This window comes from Rhinopithecus bieti, unplaced genomic scaffold (genome assembly GCF_001698545.2).
Source record: "Rhinopithecus bieti isolate Rb0 unplaced genomic scaffold, ASM169854v2 scaffold_7888, whole genome shotgun sequence".
Classification (NCBI taxonomy): Eukaryota; Metazoa; Chordata; class Mammalia; order Primates; family Cercopithecidae; genus Rhinopithecus; species Rhinopithecus bieti.
The window spans coordinates 86,715-104,888 of NW_016805944.1; the positions used below are offsets into that span (position 1 = coordinate 86,715).

An 18,174-nucleotide genomic window follows, 5' to 3' on the forward strand; every position below is an offset into this window, starting at 1 on the left:
CGGGCGCGGTGGCTCAAGCCTGTAATTCCAGCACTTTGGGAGGCCGAGACGGGCGGATCACGAGGTCAGGAGATCGAGACCATCCTGGCTAACACTGTGAAACCCCGTCTCTACTAAAAAATACAAAAAACTAGCCGGGCGAGGTGGCGGGCGCCTGTAGTCCCAGTTACTCGGGAGGCTGAGGCAGGAGAATGGCGTAAACCCGGGAGGCGGAGCTTGCAGTGAGCTGAGATCCGGCCACTGCACTCCAGCTCCAACAACAGAGTGAGACTCCGTCTCAAAAAAAAAAAAAAAAAAGAAATCTATCTATCTATATATATATATATAATTGATTGATTGGAGACAGAATCTTGCTCTATCGCCCAGACTGGAGTGAAATGGCACAATCATAGCTCACTGCAGCTTCGACCTTCCATGCTCAGTCGATCCTCCCACCTCCACCTCCTAAGTAGCTGCAACTACAGGTGTGTGCCACCATGCCCAGATAATCTTTTAAATTTTCTAGAGATGGAGTCTCATTATGTTGCCCAAGTTGATCTTGAACTCCTGGCCTCAAGCAATCTTCCCACCTCGGCCTCTCCGAGATATTTTTCAATAAAGATTTCCTGAACAACACCAATGCCTAGTTTCCTGGGTTATATGTTTAGAGCTACAATGATGAAAAGCATAGCCCCTGCCTTCAAGGAACTTAAGATATTGGTGGAGATAGAGTCAAGAAAACAGACAATTAGAAGGCAAGTACTAGGCCAGGCGCGGTGGCTCACAACTGTAATCCCAGCACTTTGGGAGGCCGAGGCGGGCGGATCACAAGGTCAGGATATCAAGACCATCCTGGCTAACACGGTGAAACCGTCTCTACTAAAAATACAAAAAATTTAGCCAGCTGTGGTAGTGGGTGCCTGCAGTCCCAGCTACTCAGGAGGCTGAGGCAGGAGAATGGTGTGAACCCAGGAGGCGGAGCTTGCAGTGAGCCGAGATGGCACCACTGCACTCCAGCCTGGGTGACAGAATGAGACTCTGTCTCAAAAAAAAAAAAAGAAAAAAAAGAAGGCAAAATACTAAGTACCACCACAATGGGGGTCCACTCAGCAGGCAAACTCAGGCAAGGGGCTGACTTCTGTGGGTCAGGGAAGGCTTCCTGAAAAAAAAAAAAATCTAAGTCAGAGACCTAAAGAATAAAAAGGAACTAGTCAAGCTACAGTTTTTGTTTTTTAGGTGATCTTTACGTATTTTGCTTTTGGTTCAGTCGGGCAGGGGCTAGCAGGAGAATACCCCTGATGTATGAAATAGCCCAGAAGCATGGATTTTGGGGAGAGCTAGTCATTCCACATGGTTAGAGCACTGAGTTGAAGGAGGGAAGTAGGCACATAGGCAGAACTTCTAGAGGCCCTTAGAGAAAAGCCCTACTTATAAACATGCTCCCTTGGTGAAGCCACAGCCCTTGGAAGCTCTTGCTAGTCACAGCTTCTATTTTAACTTCTTACTTTGGAATAATTTTAGATATACAGAAAAGTTGCAGATGTTACAGAGTCCTCACATACCCTTCACCCAGCTTCCCCTAATGTTCACATAACCATGATGTATTTGTCAAAACTAAGAAATTAGCACAAGAAACTAAACTACAGACTTTCAGATTTTACCAGTTTTTCCATTTATTGCCTTTTCTGTACCAGGATCCAATCCAAGATCCCACATTCCACTTAAATTCAGAGGTTTTTAAAAATTCCTTTCTTTACTTCAGAGCACCACGCTTTTATCATTTTCATCAGTTTCCATGTATGCTTGCCCATCCCCCAACTTCCCCAACTCACTGAGAAGGTAAATATATCCTTTCAGTACCACAATAGAAGGTACCAAGCAGACATGTTTCTGCTTTTTCAGTTTTGCTAATAGTAAATCCTCTTTAATCTCTCTCTCTTTAAAGATCCCAACCACCCCCAGAAAAAGTCAAGACAAAATCACCTGAATGCTCAATCCATCCTTAAAATTCTAGCAAAATCATCCGGGATTTGGGAAAAAAGAAAACAGTGATTCATCCCCTTTCCCACATTTTCACCAAGGATTCTTAAGCATTAGGATAGAAATTCAATCATATCGCAACAATCATTATAAAGACACTTTACCAGTATTAGTCATACTTCTTTCTGTTACATTTATAACCTACGTTCTAAGCCTCCTCCATTCTCCTAAAACTCCCAAATCTACAACAACCTTGAGTAAAGCCCGATTTCTAGAATCAAGGGTGAATCCTGTGCAGAAATCACTGTAATGCTAATACAAACTGGCAATTTATTCTACAATTAAAAAATACAACTACTAACAATGGTTACCCCTGGGAGGAAGACTTTAAGGAATACTTTAACTTTCCTTGTATTTCAGCTAGTGAAAGCATTCAACAAATACATAAAGAGCACAGCCCTATGTCAGAGTCAGAAGTAGGAAAAAAAGAAAAGAAAAAAAAAATAACCTCCCTTAGGGAGCATAGTTTATATCTGCACTGCTTCGGCCATTTAAAGTTAAACTAGGCCGGGGGCGGTGGCTCAAGCCTGTAATCCCAGCACTTTGGGAGGCCGAGACAGGCGGATCACGAGGTCAGGAGATTGAGACTATCCTGGCGAACATGGTGAAACCCTGTCTCTACTAAAAAATACAAAAAACTAGCCGGGCGAGATGGCGGGTGCCTGTAGTCCCAGCTACTCGGGAGGCTGAGGCAGGAGAATGGCGTAAACCCGGGAGGCGGAGCTTGCAGTGAGCTGAGATCCGGCCACTGCACTCCAGCCTGGGCGACAGAGTGAGACTCCGTCTCAAAAAATAAATAAATAAATAAAATAAAGTTAAACTAATAAATAATTAAATAAAAATTTTAAATTTAGTTTCTCGGCCCCACTAGCTACATTTCAAGTAGCAACACGTGACTGGTGGTTACCATAATGAACAACGCAGAAAGTTATATTAGACAAGGCTGATGTAAAAGAAGACCTTGGAAACAGAGAGGAGGCATTTGAAATGAGCAGCATTAAGGCAAGCACTCCAGGATGGAGGACAACAACATACACCACTGGCCTCCCTGCAGCATCATGCAATACCCAATCTCCAAGGCTCTTCCCCGAAGTCAGAAGGAGGCATTAGAGAAATGAAATGGGTGACAGGCTTTGATTGAACTTTAAGATAAGCTTAGATAAAAATACCCTAAAATGAAAAAATCACATTATAAAAATCTATTTACAGCTGGGTGCAGTAGCCACCTCAGCAGTAACTCAGGAGCCTGAGGTGGGAGGATTGCTTGAGCCTGGGAGTTAGAGCGCAGCCTGGGCAACATAGCGACAACTCATCTCTAAAAAGGTAAAAATTAAAAAACTTAAGATTAAAAAAATCCAACTAGGACCTCACTAAAAAGGTGGAGGGGAAAATGGAACTGGAAATAACTGCTAGATCATTCTGGAAATCTTTAACAAGTAAGCTAAACTAGAGATCAAGAGGACAAACCAAAGAATGTACTATGCCCATCCAAATACCTTCCAGTGAGAGAAACATTTCCCAATGATCAAGGTTAGTATGTGAAATCACAGGCATTAACCCCACATTAATAAAAACAAGTAGGGCCAGAGAGAGAGGAGGGAGGTGAGGAGAAGAGAGAGCACACAAACCCAGACTAGTACTTTCTAAGTGGGGGTAGTTTATTATTTTGCTTCATCTGAATCCTTCGTTTACCTCACCTAGCATATATGGCCTTAGTTTCCTATTCTGAGTAATGGGTACAACAAGGATAGTACCTACTTAATTGGATCATTATGTGGATTCCCTGAGTTAATACACGTAAACTACATAAAACAGTGACTGGCATATAGAAAAGATTAAGGAAATATTTGCTATTATTATTGCAAGAGTCACAAACTATCTCTGAGGATCTAGTCTCACTTGTCCAAAAGTAAAATGATTTCCCTAAGGGTGAGCTCACAGGGGAATGAGATGTTGTGTTGACTATAAGAAGAGGCGCTTTAGAAAAGTCCAATCCAACCTAAGCTGAAACATCTTCCAATCATGTCCTGTGAATTATTACTGATAATGTCCAAAGCCATGAGGACAACTGAAATAACTTCTGTAAGCTTTAGGATTTAGATATAGAACCCTGGGGTAGGCACAGTGGCTCAAGCCTATAATCCCAACACGTTGGGAGGTCAAGGCAGGAGGATCACTTGAGACCAGGAGTTTGAGAGCAGCCTGGGAAACATAGCAAGATCTCATCTCTACTAAAAATTTTAAAAAGTAGCCAGGCACGGTGGGTGCATACTTGTAGTCCCAGCTGAGGCAGGAGGATCATGTGAGCCCAGAAAGTCGAGGCTGTAGCAAGCCATGATCATGCCACTGCACTCTAGCCCTTAAACCTGTAATCTTAGTACTTTGGGAGGCCTAGGCAGGGGGACTGCTTGAGCCCAGGAGTTCAAGACCAGCTGGGGCAACATGGCAAAACTCCATCTCTACAAAAAAATACAAAAGTTAGCCAGACATGGTGGCACGTGCCTGTAGTCCTAGCTACAAGCAACACTGAGATGGATCATTTGAGCCCAGGAGGTTGAGACTGCAGTGAGCTGTGAGCATGCCACTGCACTCCAGTCTGGGCAAGAGACCCTATCTCAAAAGAAAAAAAAAAAAAAAGGATATTATCATTATTTTATAGATGAGAAAACTAAGGCCACAAAAAGTCAAATAGCTGGCCTGTGGCAGAGATGAAGAGCAGCTGGAACACATACAACATTTTTTCAACTCGCCATCTTATATTGGTGCAGTTTATGGTGCCCCAAATCAATTGTAATATTAACAGCAAAAATCACTGCTCACAGATGACCATAACAGAATAAATGCCTGTGGCAGTTTTCCTCAGCCTATCTTTAAAATGAGAATTATAAGCATATACCTACATATGTCCCTATAAGGCAGCTAGTTTCCTCGGGAAGGGATATCTTTTATTCTGAAGTTAGATCCTTTTCTGTTGTTGTTGCCCAGGCTGGAGTGTAATTGGCACAATCATTGCTTACTGCAGCCTCCAACTCCTGGGCTCAAGCAATCCTCCTGACTCGGCTTTCAAAAGTGTTGGGATTACAGGTGTGAGCTACCATATCCAGCCTAGATCCTACTTTTTATGAAATAATGGTGGGAGTAATTTTTCTTTTTTAAATGCTCTCCTTGGCAAAACGAAACCAGTAAACTCGTATAGGCATACTATGTTTTTTTGAGATGGAGTCTCACTCTGTCACCCCGGCTGGAGCGCACTGGTGCAATCTCAGCTCACTGCAACCTGTGTCTCTCAGGTTTAAGAGATTTTCCCGCCTCAGCCTCCCAAATAGGTAAGATTACAGGCATGCGCCACCATGCCTAATTTTTTGTATTTTAGTAGAGATGGGGTTTCACCATATTGCATAGGCTGGTCTCGAACTCCTGAGCTTAGGCAATCCACCCACCATGGCCTCCCAAAATGCTAGCCACCACATCTGACCGGCATAAGACGTTTTATTGCCATTCCTTTTACTGCGCTTCAGATACTATGTGTGTGTGTGTGTGTGTGTGTGTGTTTTTAATTGAAGGTCATTGGCAACCCTGCCTTGAGCAAGTCTATCAGCACCATTTTTCCAATAGCATATGCTCACTTCCTGTCTCGATGTCACATTTTGGTAATTCTTGCAATATTTCAAACTTTTCCATTATTATTCTGTTATGGTCATCTGTGAGCAGTGATGTTTGCTGTTAATATTGCAATTGATTTGGGGCACCATAAACTGCACCAATATAAGACGTATAAGACGGCAAGTTGAAAAAATATTGCATGTGTTCTAACTGCTCCTCATCTCTGTCTCTGTTCTCTGAGACACAAGGATGTTGAAATCAGGCCAATTGCCCGGGCATGGTGGCTCATGCCTATAATCCCAGCACTTTGGGAGGCCAAGGGCGGGTGGATCACCTGAGGTCAGGAGTTCAAGACCAGCCTGGCCAACATGGTGAAACTCTGTCTCTACTAAATGAAAAATACAAAAATTACCTGGGCATGGTGGCGCATGCCTGTAATCCCAGCTACTAGTGGCGCTAAGGCAGGAAGATCACTTGAACCTGGGAGGCAGAGGTTGCAGTGAGCCGAGACCGTGCCACTGTACTCCAGCCTGGGCAACAGAGCGAGACTCTTTAAAAAAAAAAAAGAAATTAGGCCAATTTATAATCCCACAATGGCCTCTAAGTGCTCAAGTGAAAGGAGGAGTCACATGTCCCTCGCTTTCAATCAAAAGCTAGAAATGATTGAGCCTAGTGAGAAAGACATGTCAAAAGCCAAGAGGGGCTGAAAGCTGGGCCTCTGGTACCAAACAGCCATGTTGTCAATGCAAAGGAAAAGTTCTTGAAAGAAATTAAAAGTGCTACTCTAGTGAACACATGAGTAATAAGAAAGTGAAACAGCCTGCAGCCATAAAAAACAATGAGTTCATGTCCTTTGCAGGGACATGGATGGAGCTGGAAGCCATCATTCTCAGCAAACTAACACAGCAACAGAAAACCAAACACTGCATGTTCTCACTCATAAGTGGGAGTTGAACAATGAGAACACATGGACACAGGGAGGGGAACAGCAGGCCTGTCGGGAGGTGGGGAGCAAGGAAAGGGAAAGCATTAGGACAAATACCTAATGAACGTGGGGCTTAAAACCTAGATGACAGGTTGATAGGTGCAGCAAACCACCGTGGCACATGTATACCTATGTAACAAATCGGCACATTCTGCAGATGTATCCCAGAACTTAAAGTAAAATTTAAAAATAAATAAATAAGGCCGGGCGCGGTGGCTCAAGCCTGTAATCCCAGCACTTTGGGAGGCCGAGACGGGCGGATCACGAGGTCAGGAGATCAAGACCATCCTGGCTAACACGGTGAAACCCCGTCTCCACTAAAAATACAAAAAAATTAGCCGGGCGAGGTGGCAGGCGCCTGTAGTCCCAGCTACTCGGGAGGCTGAGGCAGGAGAATGGCATGAACCCGGGAGGCGGAGCTTGCAGTGAGCTGAGATCTGGCCACAGCACTCCAGCCTGGGCGGCAGAGCGAGACTCCGTCTCAAAAAATAAATAAATAAATAAATGAATGAATAAATAAATAAAATAAAGTGAAACAGCCTATTGCTGATATGGAGAAAGTTTGACAGGGTGTAGTGGCTCATGCCTGTAAACCTAGTGCTTTGGGAGGCCAAGGCGGGACAACTGCTTGAGGCCAGGAATTCAAGACCAGTGTGGTCAACATAGGCCGATACTATCTGTACAAAAAATAAAATAAAAATTAGCCAGGGATGGTGGCACATGCCTGCAATCCCAGCAACCTGCGGGGTTGAGGTGGGAGGACTGCTTGAGGCTGGGAGGTTGAGGCTGCAGTGAGCCATAATAATGCCACTGCATTCCAGCCTGGGTGACAGAGTGAAACCTTGTCTCAAAAAAAAAAAATTAAAAAAAAAAACAGGAAAGAAAAATGAAGTTTGTTTGAGTGGTCTAGACAGAAGATCAAACCAGCTACAACATTCCCTTAAACCAAAACCTAATCCAGAGCAAGGTCCTAACTCTCTTCAATCCAATAGGGTTGAGAGGTGAGGAAGCTGCAGAAGAGAAGTTGGAAGCTGGCAGACTGGTTAACAAGGTTTAAGGAAAGTAGCCACCTCCATAACATAAATGTGCAAGATGAAGCAGCAAGTGCTGATAGAGAAGCTGCAGCAAGTCATCTAAAGACCTAGCTCACCTTGATGAAGGTGGCTACTGTAGACAAAACAGCCTTATGTTGGAAAAAGATGCCATCTAGGACTTCCAGAGCTAGAGAGAAGTCAATGGCTGGCTTCAAAGCTTCAAAGGACAGGCTGACCCTTGTTAGGGACAAATGTAGCTAGTAACTTTTTAAATTGAGGTCAATGCTCATTTACTATTCAGAAAATCCTACAGGCCTTAGGAATCATGCTAACTGTACTCTACCTGTGCTCTATAAATGGAATGAAGCTGGGATGACAGTACATCTGTTTACAGCATAGTTTACTGAATATTTTAAGCCCACCATTGAGACCTACTGCTTGCAAAAAAAGATTCTTCTCAAAATACTACTGCTCATTGACAAGGCACCCAGTCATCCAAAAGCTCTGATGGAGATGTACAAGATTAATGTTGTTTTCCTGCCTGCTAACACAACATCCTTTCTGCAGCCCATGGATCCAGGAGTAATTCAGACTTTCAAGTCTTATTACCTAAGAAACATATTTCGTAAGGCAACACTGCCATAGTGATTCCTTTGATGGATCTGGGTAAAGTCCACCTTCTGAAAAGGATTCACCATTCTAGATCCCATGATCCCATCAAAAACATTCACTTAAGCCAGGCACGGTGGCTCATGCCTGTAATCCCAGCACTTTGGGAGGCCAGGGTGGGTGGATCACGAGGTCAGGAGTTCAAGACCAGCCCTGGCCAACATGGTGAAACCCCACCTTCACTCGAAATACAAAAATTAGCCGGGCATGGTGGCATGCACCTGTAATCCCAGCTACTCGGGAGGCTGAGGCCAGAGAACTGCTTGAACCCGGGAGGTGGAGACTGTGGTGAGCTGAGATTGCGCCACTGCACTCCAGCCCAAGTGACAGAGTGAGACTCCATCTCAAAAAAAAAAAAGGAACATCCATTTGAGAGGCTGAGGCAGGAGGATCCCTTCAGGCCAGGAGTTCAAGACCAACCCAGGCAATGTAGCAAGCCCCCATCTTAAAAAAAAAAAAAAAAAAAAAAAAAATTAGTCCAGCATGGCAGCATATGCCTGTAGTCTCAGGTACTCGGTAGGCTGAGACAGGATCCCTCGAGCCCAGAAGTTCAAAGTTGCAGTAAGCTATGATCACACCACTGCATTCCACCCTGGGTGACAGAGCAAGACCTCATCTCTTAAAAAAAATAAAAAGAAAAAGAAGATTCACGAGTCATGAGAGAGAGAGGTCACAATATCAACATGAACAGGTATTTGGAAGAAGTTGATTCTAACCCTCACCGACGGCTTTGAGAAGTTCAAGACTTCATTGAATGAAGTCACCACAGATGTGGTAGAAAGTGAACTACAATGGCCGGGCGCGGTGGCTCAAGCCTGTAATCCCAGCACTTTGGGAGGCAGAGACGGACAGATCACGAGGTCAGGAGATTGAGACTATCCTGGCTAACACGGTGAAACCCCGTCTCTACTAAAAATACAAAAAAAACTAGCCGGGCGAGGTGGCGGGCGCCTGTAGTCCCAGCTACTCGGGAGGCTGAGGCAGAATGGTGTGAACCCGGGAGGCGGAGCTTGTAGTGAGCGGAGATCCGGCCACTGCACTCCAGCCTGGGTGACAGAGCGAGACTCCATCTCAAAAAGAAAAAAAAAAAAAAAGTGAACTACAATTAGAAATGGAGTTTGAAGATGTGACAGAATTGTTGCAATCTCATAATAAAACCTGAACAGAGTAGGAATTACTTTTTTTTGAGATGGAGTTTCACTCTTGTTGCCCAGGTTGGAGTACAATGGCGTGACCTCAGTTCACTACAACTTCTGCCTCCTGGGTTCAAGTGATTCTCCTGCTTCAGCCTCCCAAGTAGCTGGGATTACAGGCATGCACCACCATGCTTGGCTAATTTTGTATTTTTAGTAGACAGGGGGTTTCTCCATGTTGGCCATGCTGGTCTCAAACTCCTGACCTCAGGTGACCCGCCCACCTCAGCCTCCCAAAGCGCTGGGATTACAGGCATGAGCCACACGCCCAGCCAGGAATTGCTTCTTATTGGTGAGCAAAGAAAGTGAATTTTTTTTTTTTTTTGAGACAGTGTCTTGCCCCATCGCCCAGGCTGGAGTGAAGTGGCACAATCTCAGCTCACTGCAACCTCCGCCTCCAGGTTTCAAGCAATTCTCATGCCTCAGCCTCCCAAGTAGCTGGGATTACAGGCATATACCACCGTGCTGGCTAATTTGCGTATTAGTAGAGATGGAGTTTTACCATGTTGGTCAGGCTGGTCCCTAACTCCTGGCATCAAGTGATCCGTCCGCCTCGGCCTCCCAAAGTGCTGGGGGTTGGCCACTGTGCCCAGCTATTATTATTACTATTATTATTTTTGAGACAGAGTCTAGTTCGGCCACCCAGGCTGGAGTGCAATAGTGTAATCTCAGCTCATTGCAACCTCCGCCTCCTAGGTTCAAGCGATTCTCCTGCCTCAGCCGCCTGAGTCGCTGGGACTACAGGTGCTCACCACCATGCATGGCTAATTTTTGTATTTTTATTTATGTATTTATTTTGAGATGGAGTCTCACTCTGTTGTCCTGGCTGGAGTGCAGTGACATGATCTCGGCTTACTGCAACCTCTTCCTCCCGGGTTCAATTGATTCTTCTGCCTCAGCCTCCTGAGTACCTGGGATTACAGGTACGTGCCACCACACCTGGCTAATTTTTGTATTTTTAGTAGAGACAGGGTTTCACCATGTTAGCCAGGAAGGTCTCTATCTCCTTAACTCATGATCAGCCTGTCTTGGCCTCCCAAAGTGCTGGGATTACAGGTGTGAGCCACTGCACCTGACCATTTTTGTATTTTTAGTAGAGACAGGGTTTCTCCATGTTGGCCAGGCTGGTCTTCAACCCCTGACCTCAGATGAGGTCACCTCGGTCTTCCAAGAGCTGGGATTACTGGCATGAACCACCATGCCTGGCCCGCCCGGCAATTTTTTAAGATGGAATCTACTCCTGGTAAGGATGCTGTGAACACTGTAGAAATGACACCAAGGATTCAGAGCATTACATAGCTTAGCTGATAAAGTAGCAGCAGGGTTTCAGAAGATTGACTCTAATTCTGAAAGAATTTCTATTGTGGATAAAATGCTATCAAAGAAATCTTTCATGAAAGGAAGACTCAATGAATGTGGCAAACTTCACTGTTGCCTTATTTTAACAAACTGCCACAGCCAGCCCAACCTTCAGTAACCACCACCCTGATGAGTCAGAAGCCATCAGCATCAAGGCAGGACCCTCCACTAGCAAAAAGGTTATGACTCACCAAAGGCTCAGATGATCACTAGCATTTTTTAAGCAATAACGTATTTTTACAGGAGGCTGAGGCCAAGGAATCACTTGAGCCCAGGAGGTTGAGGCTGCAGTGAGCTGTGACCACACCACTGCACTCCAGGCTGGGCAACAGAGTGAGACATCTCAAAAACAACAACAACAAAACAACAGCAAAAAAGGAAGTTGGGGGAGCTGGGCACCGTGGCTCCTGCCTATCAACCCAGCACTTGGGGAAGCTGAGGTGGGCAGATCACTTGAGGCTAGGAGTTTGAGACCACCCTGGCCAACATGGCGAAACCCTATGTCTACGAAAAATACAAAAATTAGTCAAGCATGGCGGTGTGCGCATCTCTAGACCCAGCTACTCCAGAGGCTGAGGCACAAGAATTGCTTGAACCCGAGAGGCAGACGTTGCAGTGAGCCGAGACTGCACCACTGCACGTTAGCCTGGGTGACAGAGCGAGAGTCTGTCTCAAAAAAATAAAATAAATATTAGGTCAGGTGCGACGGCTCAAACCTGTAATCCTAGCACTTTGGGAAGCCGAGATGGGTGGATCACTTGAGGCCAGGAGTTGAGACCAGCCTGGTCAATGTGCGGAAACCGCATTTTTACTAAAAATACAAAACATGTAGCCAGGTGCGGTGGTCTGCATTTGTAGTTCCAGCTACTCAGGATGCTGAGAGAATTGCTTAAATCTGGGAAGTGGAGGCTGCAGTGAGCACCACTGCACTCTCTAGCCTGGATAACAAGAAGACTCTGTCTCAAAAAATATATATAAAAAATAAAAAAATTTAAGCCGGGACCAGTGGCTCATGCCTGTAATCCCAGCACTTTGCGAGGCCAAGGCGGGTAGATCACCTGGGGTCAGGAATTCGAGACCAGCTTGGCCAACATGATGAAACTCCATCTTTATTCAAAAAATTAGCCAGGCATGGTGGCAGGCACCTGTAATCCCAGCTACTTGGGAGGCTGAGGCAGGAGAATTGCCTGAACCCGAGAGGCAGAGGTTGCAGTGAGCTGAGATGACACCACTGAACTCCAGCCTGGGCAACAAGAGCGAAACTCTGTCCCCCTCCTACAAAAAAAAATTAATTGATATTTAAAATTTTAAAAAGGTATTTTAAAATTTATATACCCTTTTAAAGACATAATGCTACTGCACACTTAGACTACAGTATGGTGTAAAGATAACTTTTGTTGTTGTTGTTGAGACGGAGTCTCGCTCTGTCGCCCAGGCTGGAGCGCAGTGGCCGGATCTCAGCTCACTGCAAGCTCCACCTCCCAGGTTTACGCCATTCTCCTGCCTCAGCCTCCCAAGTAGCTGGGACTACAGGCACCCGCCACCTCGCCTGGCTAGTTTGTATTTTTTTAGTAGAGACGGGGTTTCAGCATGTGAGCCAGGATGGTCTCGATCTCCTGACCTCGTGATCCCCCCGTCTCAGCCTCGCAAAGTGCTGGGATTACAGGCTTGAGCCACCGCGCCTGGCCGGTAACTTTTATTTCTTAATTTTTTTTATTATTACTTTTTGAGACAGTCTTGCTCTCGTTGTCCAGGCTGGAGTACGATGGCATGATCACGGCTTTCTGCAACCTCCACCCCCCAGGTTCAAGCAATTCTCCTGCCTCAGTCTCCCAAGTAGCTGGGATTACAGGTGCCCACCACTATGCCTGGCTAATTTTTGTATTTTTAGTAGAGGCGGGGTTTCACCACTTTGGCCAAGCTGGTCTCGAACTCCTGACCTTAGGTTCTCAACTCACCTCCGCCTCCCAAAGTGCTGGGATTACGCGCATGACCCACCACACCCGGCCAAAACATAACTTTTTTTTTTTTTTTGAGACAGAGTTTTGCTCGTTGCCCAGGCTGGAGTGCAATGGCACGATCTCGGCTCACCGCAACCTCTGCCTCCTGGTTTCAAGTGATTCTCCCGCCTCAGCCCACTCAGTAGCTGGGATTACAGGCGCACGCCACCAAGCCTGGCTAATTTTGTATGTTTAGTAGAGATGGAGTTCCTCCATGTTAGTCAGGCTGGTCTCAAACTCCTGACCTCAGGTGATCCACTTACTTCAGCCTCCCAAAGTGCTGGGATTACAGGCATGAGCCACTGCGATCGACTAAAACATAACTTTTATATGCACTGGGAAACCAAAAAATACGTGACTGGCTTTATTGCCGTATATGCTTTATTGCAGTAGTCTGGACCTAATCCCACACTATCTCTGAGTTATGCCTATATTTATTTTCCTACCACTATATTCTTTAGCTGTTCTCTTAAAGCCAAGTCCGGCCAGGTTGCTCACACCTGTAATCCCAGCACTTTGGGAGGCTGAAAAGGGAGGCTTGAGTCTAGAGTTCAAGACCAGCCTGGGCAACACAGCAAGTCCCTGTCTCTGTGAAAAATTAAAACATTTAGGCTGGGCACGGAGGCTAACCCCTGTAATCCTAGCACTTTGGGAGGCCGAGGCGGGAGAATCAATGGTCAGGAGTTCAAGACCAGCCTGGCCAATATGGTGAAACCCCGTCTCTACCAAAAATACAAAAATTAGCCAGGTGTGGTGGTGGGTGCCTGTAGTCCCAGCTACATGGGAGGCTGAGGCAGGAGAATCACTTAAACTGGGAGGCAGAGGTTGCAGTGAGCCGAGATTGCACCACTATACTCCAGTCTGGGCAACAGAGTGAGACTCCATCTCAAAAGAAAACAACAACAAATTTAAAAAAAATTAGCCGGGCTTGGTGGCATGCACACATCTGTTGTCCCAGCTACTCAGAGGCTGAAGCAAGATGATTGAGCCTGTGAGGTAAGGCTGCAGTAAGGTGTGATAATGCCACTGTACTCCATGGAGCATGGGTGAGACCCTGTCTCAAAAAAAAAAAATTAAAAAAAAAAAAAAAAAGCCAGGTCCAGGTAGGGCAGCACTAATAATGACATACAGTAAGCATATTAACTAGCACAGTTACCCTATGAGTAAACACTACCATATTCTCCTTTTTAATAGATGACGTGCCTAAGGTACCAAGAGTTTAAATGGCCTTGTCGGAGGGTGCAGAGCAGGTAAGAGGTGGGACTGGGACTCAAACCTAAGCCATGTGTCATGATGAGAAAAAGAGTAACGGAGGCCTCAACAAATGTGGACAACTGCTATTTGGCCTATGACCTGGTGTTAACATTTAGGTGTATGAGACACTTTCTGATAAGACCTTCAAACTATCTGCTACCTGGGGGCAAATTACAAGTTGTACAAAGACCAAGAGATAACAAATCAATAGCATGTGCTGCTCCACTGATCCAAAATTTCATCATGCTGTCTTTGCAGCACTCTCACATGCTCACTTATCTGAACATTCTAATTACCTAATTGCTCTCTTTCATTTTTCCAGCAAAATCAAAGGTTACCAACTTCAGTGTTACGTTTACTCTTGGCATTTAGTTCTCAAAAAATAAAAATAAAAAGACCGTGGCAAGCAAAACAGGTATTTAAGCCCATTTTATAGACAAGAGAACTTGTCCTAAGTCACAAAGTTGGTAAGATGCAAATGAAAACTAACAATAGATAAGTTTCTTTCCTCTACATGGCTTGAGGAATCCCAAGAATCTGAAGACTGAAAGGCGACAGACTTCATCTATTCCAGGGTTCTCTCATTCAGAAACTCATACCTTTATTCAGCGAAGACTGAGCTCCTACTGACCTGTCAGGTCATGTTCTAGGTGATGTCACAGAACAAATGGAGGAACAAAAGACAAAAATCTCACAGAGCATCCAAAATGCTTTATTTTGCAATTTCTTCCTGATGCCTGAACACCAACCTCCTTGAATTGAAGATCTGTTACTCTCCCCAACAACAGAAAGAATGATCAGTAAACAAACATTTAATAGATGTATGTGTAGACGTCTTGTTAAATAAAAACAACAATAAAACCAAATGGGGTAAACTTTAAAATTATTGTTTATTTAAGACAAAACGAGACCGGGCGCGGTGGCGCATGCCTGGAATTCCAGCACTTTGGGAGGCCCAGGCAGGCGGATCAAGAGGTCAGGAGTTTGAGACCAGCCTGACCAACATGGTGAAACCCCATCTCTACTAAAAATGCAAAAATTAGCTGGGTGTGGTGGCGTGCACCTATAATCCCAGCTACTCAGGAGGCTGAGGAAGGAGAATTGCTGGAACCCAGGAGGCGGAGGTTGCAGTAAGCCAAAGATCACGTCACTGCACTCCAGCCTGGGCAACAGAGCAAGACTCCAACTCAAAAAAAAAAGACAAAACATAAAACATGAGCTTGGATCACTTCCTTTAAAAGTTCTTTTGCATAATAAGATGAAATCGGTCTTCCTAGTCAATGCATTCTTGCATTGAAATGCTTAGTCATACATAATTCTTTAAGATAAGATCAAGGAAAAATAATCAGGCCACTGGCCTTCTAAATTTTTTACACTCTGCGAAAGAAACAGGGTGTTCCTTGTGTTACCTGTAAGGGAAGAATTGCTTTTGTTTTATAAACGGCATATAAATTCTCCGAGAGAGGAGGAGGCATGTTTTGTGCACTGTAAACCTTGTGGATACCCATATCTCTACCTCTATCCTCTGAACTACAAAGAACTAGTTCCCTCTTCCGCTCAACACTTTTGCTAAATTATTTAAATGAAATTAATTAAAGACAGGACTTCAAAATAGGACTTTGGGAAAAAAAATTTTAATAGCTTAGCTTAGCCGGGCAAGGTGGCTCACGCCTGTAATCCCAGCACTTGGGAGGCTGAAGCGGGCTGAGGTCAGGAATTTGAGACCAGCCTCACCAACATGGAAAAACCCTGTCTCTACTAAAAATACAAAATCAGCCCAGTGTGGTGGTGCATGCCTGTAATCCCAGCTACTCAGGAGGCTGAGGCCGGAGAATCACGTGTACCCGGGAGGTGGAGGTTGCAGGGAGCCAAGATTGTGCCATTGCACGCCAGCCTGGGCAACAAGAGGAAAACTCCGTCTCAAAAAAAAAAGCTTAAATATTAAATTTAAATCTTATTAAAATGTTTTTGGCGCATAAAAGGGAACACATAACTAATTTTATAGCCATTCCCAACTTCGACGAATGGCTTTTTTTTTTTTTTTTTTTTTGATTTTCCATTTCTGAATTACTTCACTTAGAGTGATGGTCTCCAGCTCCATCCAGGTTGCTGTGAATGCCATTATTTTGTTCCTTTTTATGACCAAGGGAAAAACATACAAATATATTTAATATAAGTTTAACATAACATGAGAATCTTCACAAGAAAATTAAAAGCCAAAGAAACAGGTAAATTTGTGGGGGGTTTTTGTTGGTTTTTTGAGATGGAGTCTCACTGTCAGCCAGGCTGGAGTGCAGTGGCACAATCTCAGCTCACTGCAACCTCCACCTCCTGGGTTCAAACAATTGTCCTGCCTCAGCCTCTCAAGTAGCAGGATTACAGGTGCCTGCCACCAAGCCTGGCTAAATTTTTTTTGTATTTTTAGTAGAGATGGGGTTTCACCATGTTGGCTAGGGCAGTTTTGAACTCCTCAAATGATCCGCCCACCTCGGCCCCCCAAAGTGCTAGGATTACAGGTGTGAGCCACTGTGCCCAGCCTGCTTTTTTTTGAGACAGAGTCTCACTCTGTCACCCAGGCTGGAGTGCAGTGGCGCGATCTCCGCTCACTGCAAGCTCTGCCTCCCGGGTTCACGCCATTCTCCTGCCTCAGCCTCCCGAGTAGCTGGGACTAAAGGTGCCTGCCACCACGCCCGGGCAATGTTTTCATATTTTTACGAAAATACTTTTAGTAGAGAGGGGGTTTCATCGTGTTATTGATCGAGGATGGTCTCAATCTCCTGACCTTGTGATCCGCCCACCTTGGCCTCCCAAAGTGCTGGGATTACAGGCGTGAGCCACTGCGCCTGGCCCTGCTCCTTTCTCTTAAAACAAGCACACTTCGGGGATTAGAAGAGAACCTTGTTTAAAGATAACCAAGGGTTCAGCTCTATCCATCTACCATGGAGTAGATTTGAATTATCTTCATCTCTGGGCTGAGATCACACTGGGCGAAACCATTCTGGAAAGTGTGTAAAAAAAGCATTCTGGAAACTGTAAAGTTGGCCAGAAAAGGCAGTAGGGAGCAGAGACTCTGGGCCAGTCTGCTTTGGGGACCTACTAGCCATGTGGCCTTGGGCAAGTCCCCTCTCTGGAACCTCGGTTCCTCATCTAGAAGGTGAGAATACCACCTACCCCAAAGGGTTATTGTGAGGAGAATATGAGATAATGTTTCGTAGTCTTCTGGTACGTAATAAACAGGTCACTGTTATTATTTGGTAATATTATTAGTAATTAATTTGATTATTCTCTAAGAAAGGGTGAATATCTTACCTTCAAAGATACTAGAGTCCAACAGATCTTACCATGGCTAATTTATTGCTTTTGGCTCAATTTTCCTTCATGTATTTATAAGAAAAGCCAAACACAAGACGACCACACTACAAAAAAAAAAAAACTTGTTTAATCTTTTTTTCCCTGAATCAGAAATCGTAAAATCATTGTGGAAAGCTTGGGAAAATTCAAAAAAAAGTTTTAATCACCCATAATCCTACAACACAGAGTTAACTAATAACACTCCAGCATATTTCTTCCACTTTTTCGCATATATATTTTAAAATAACTGGACTCATGCTGTTTATAGTTCTATATCCTATTTTTTCCCACATTTAATTTTATTTTGTGTGCACTTTCCCATATCAAGTATTCTCAAAAACATCCTTTTTTAATGACTCCATAACCTTTCCATAAAGCAAACCATTCCCCTAAGGTTAAAACATTTAGATTTTTTTTTTTTAATTTATAAACATCCATATAGTTAATATAGTTAACATTTCTTTTGTATACAATCTTGATTCACATCTCTATTTCTCAGTCCCTATAGATTTTTTTTTTTTTTTTTTTTTTTTCTGTGAGACAGAGTCTCACTCTGTCGCCCACGCTGGAGTGCAATGGCGTAATCTCCACTCAATGCAACCTCTGTCTTCTGGGTTCAAGCGATTCTCCTGCCTCAACCTCCCGAGTAGCTGGGATACAGGCACCCGCCACCATGCCTGGCTAATTTTTTGTATTTTTAGTAGAGA

General features: G+C 44.5%; 1 protein-coding gene across 1 annotated transcript in view; it reads right to left on the reverse strand.

Annotated features, from left to right (window-relative positions):
- ARHGAP35 (Rho GTPase activating protein 35) overlaps positions 1-17,964 on the reverse strand; it is a 76,165-nt gene extending 58,201 nt beyond the window's left edge. The window contains exon 1 of the mRNA XM_017874297.1: positions 17,426-17,964. The gene's annotated coding sequence lies outside the window, so the exon portion shown is untranslated. The remainder of the gene's footprint in view (positions 1-17,425) is intronic.
- Between the last annotated feature and the right edge of the window lie 210 nt (positions 17,965-18,174).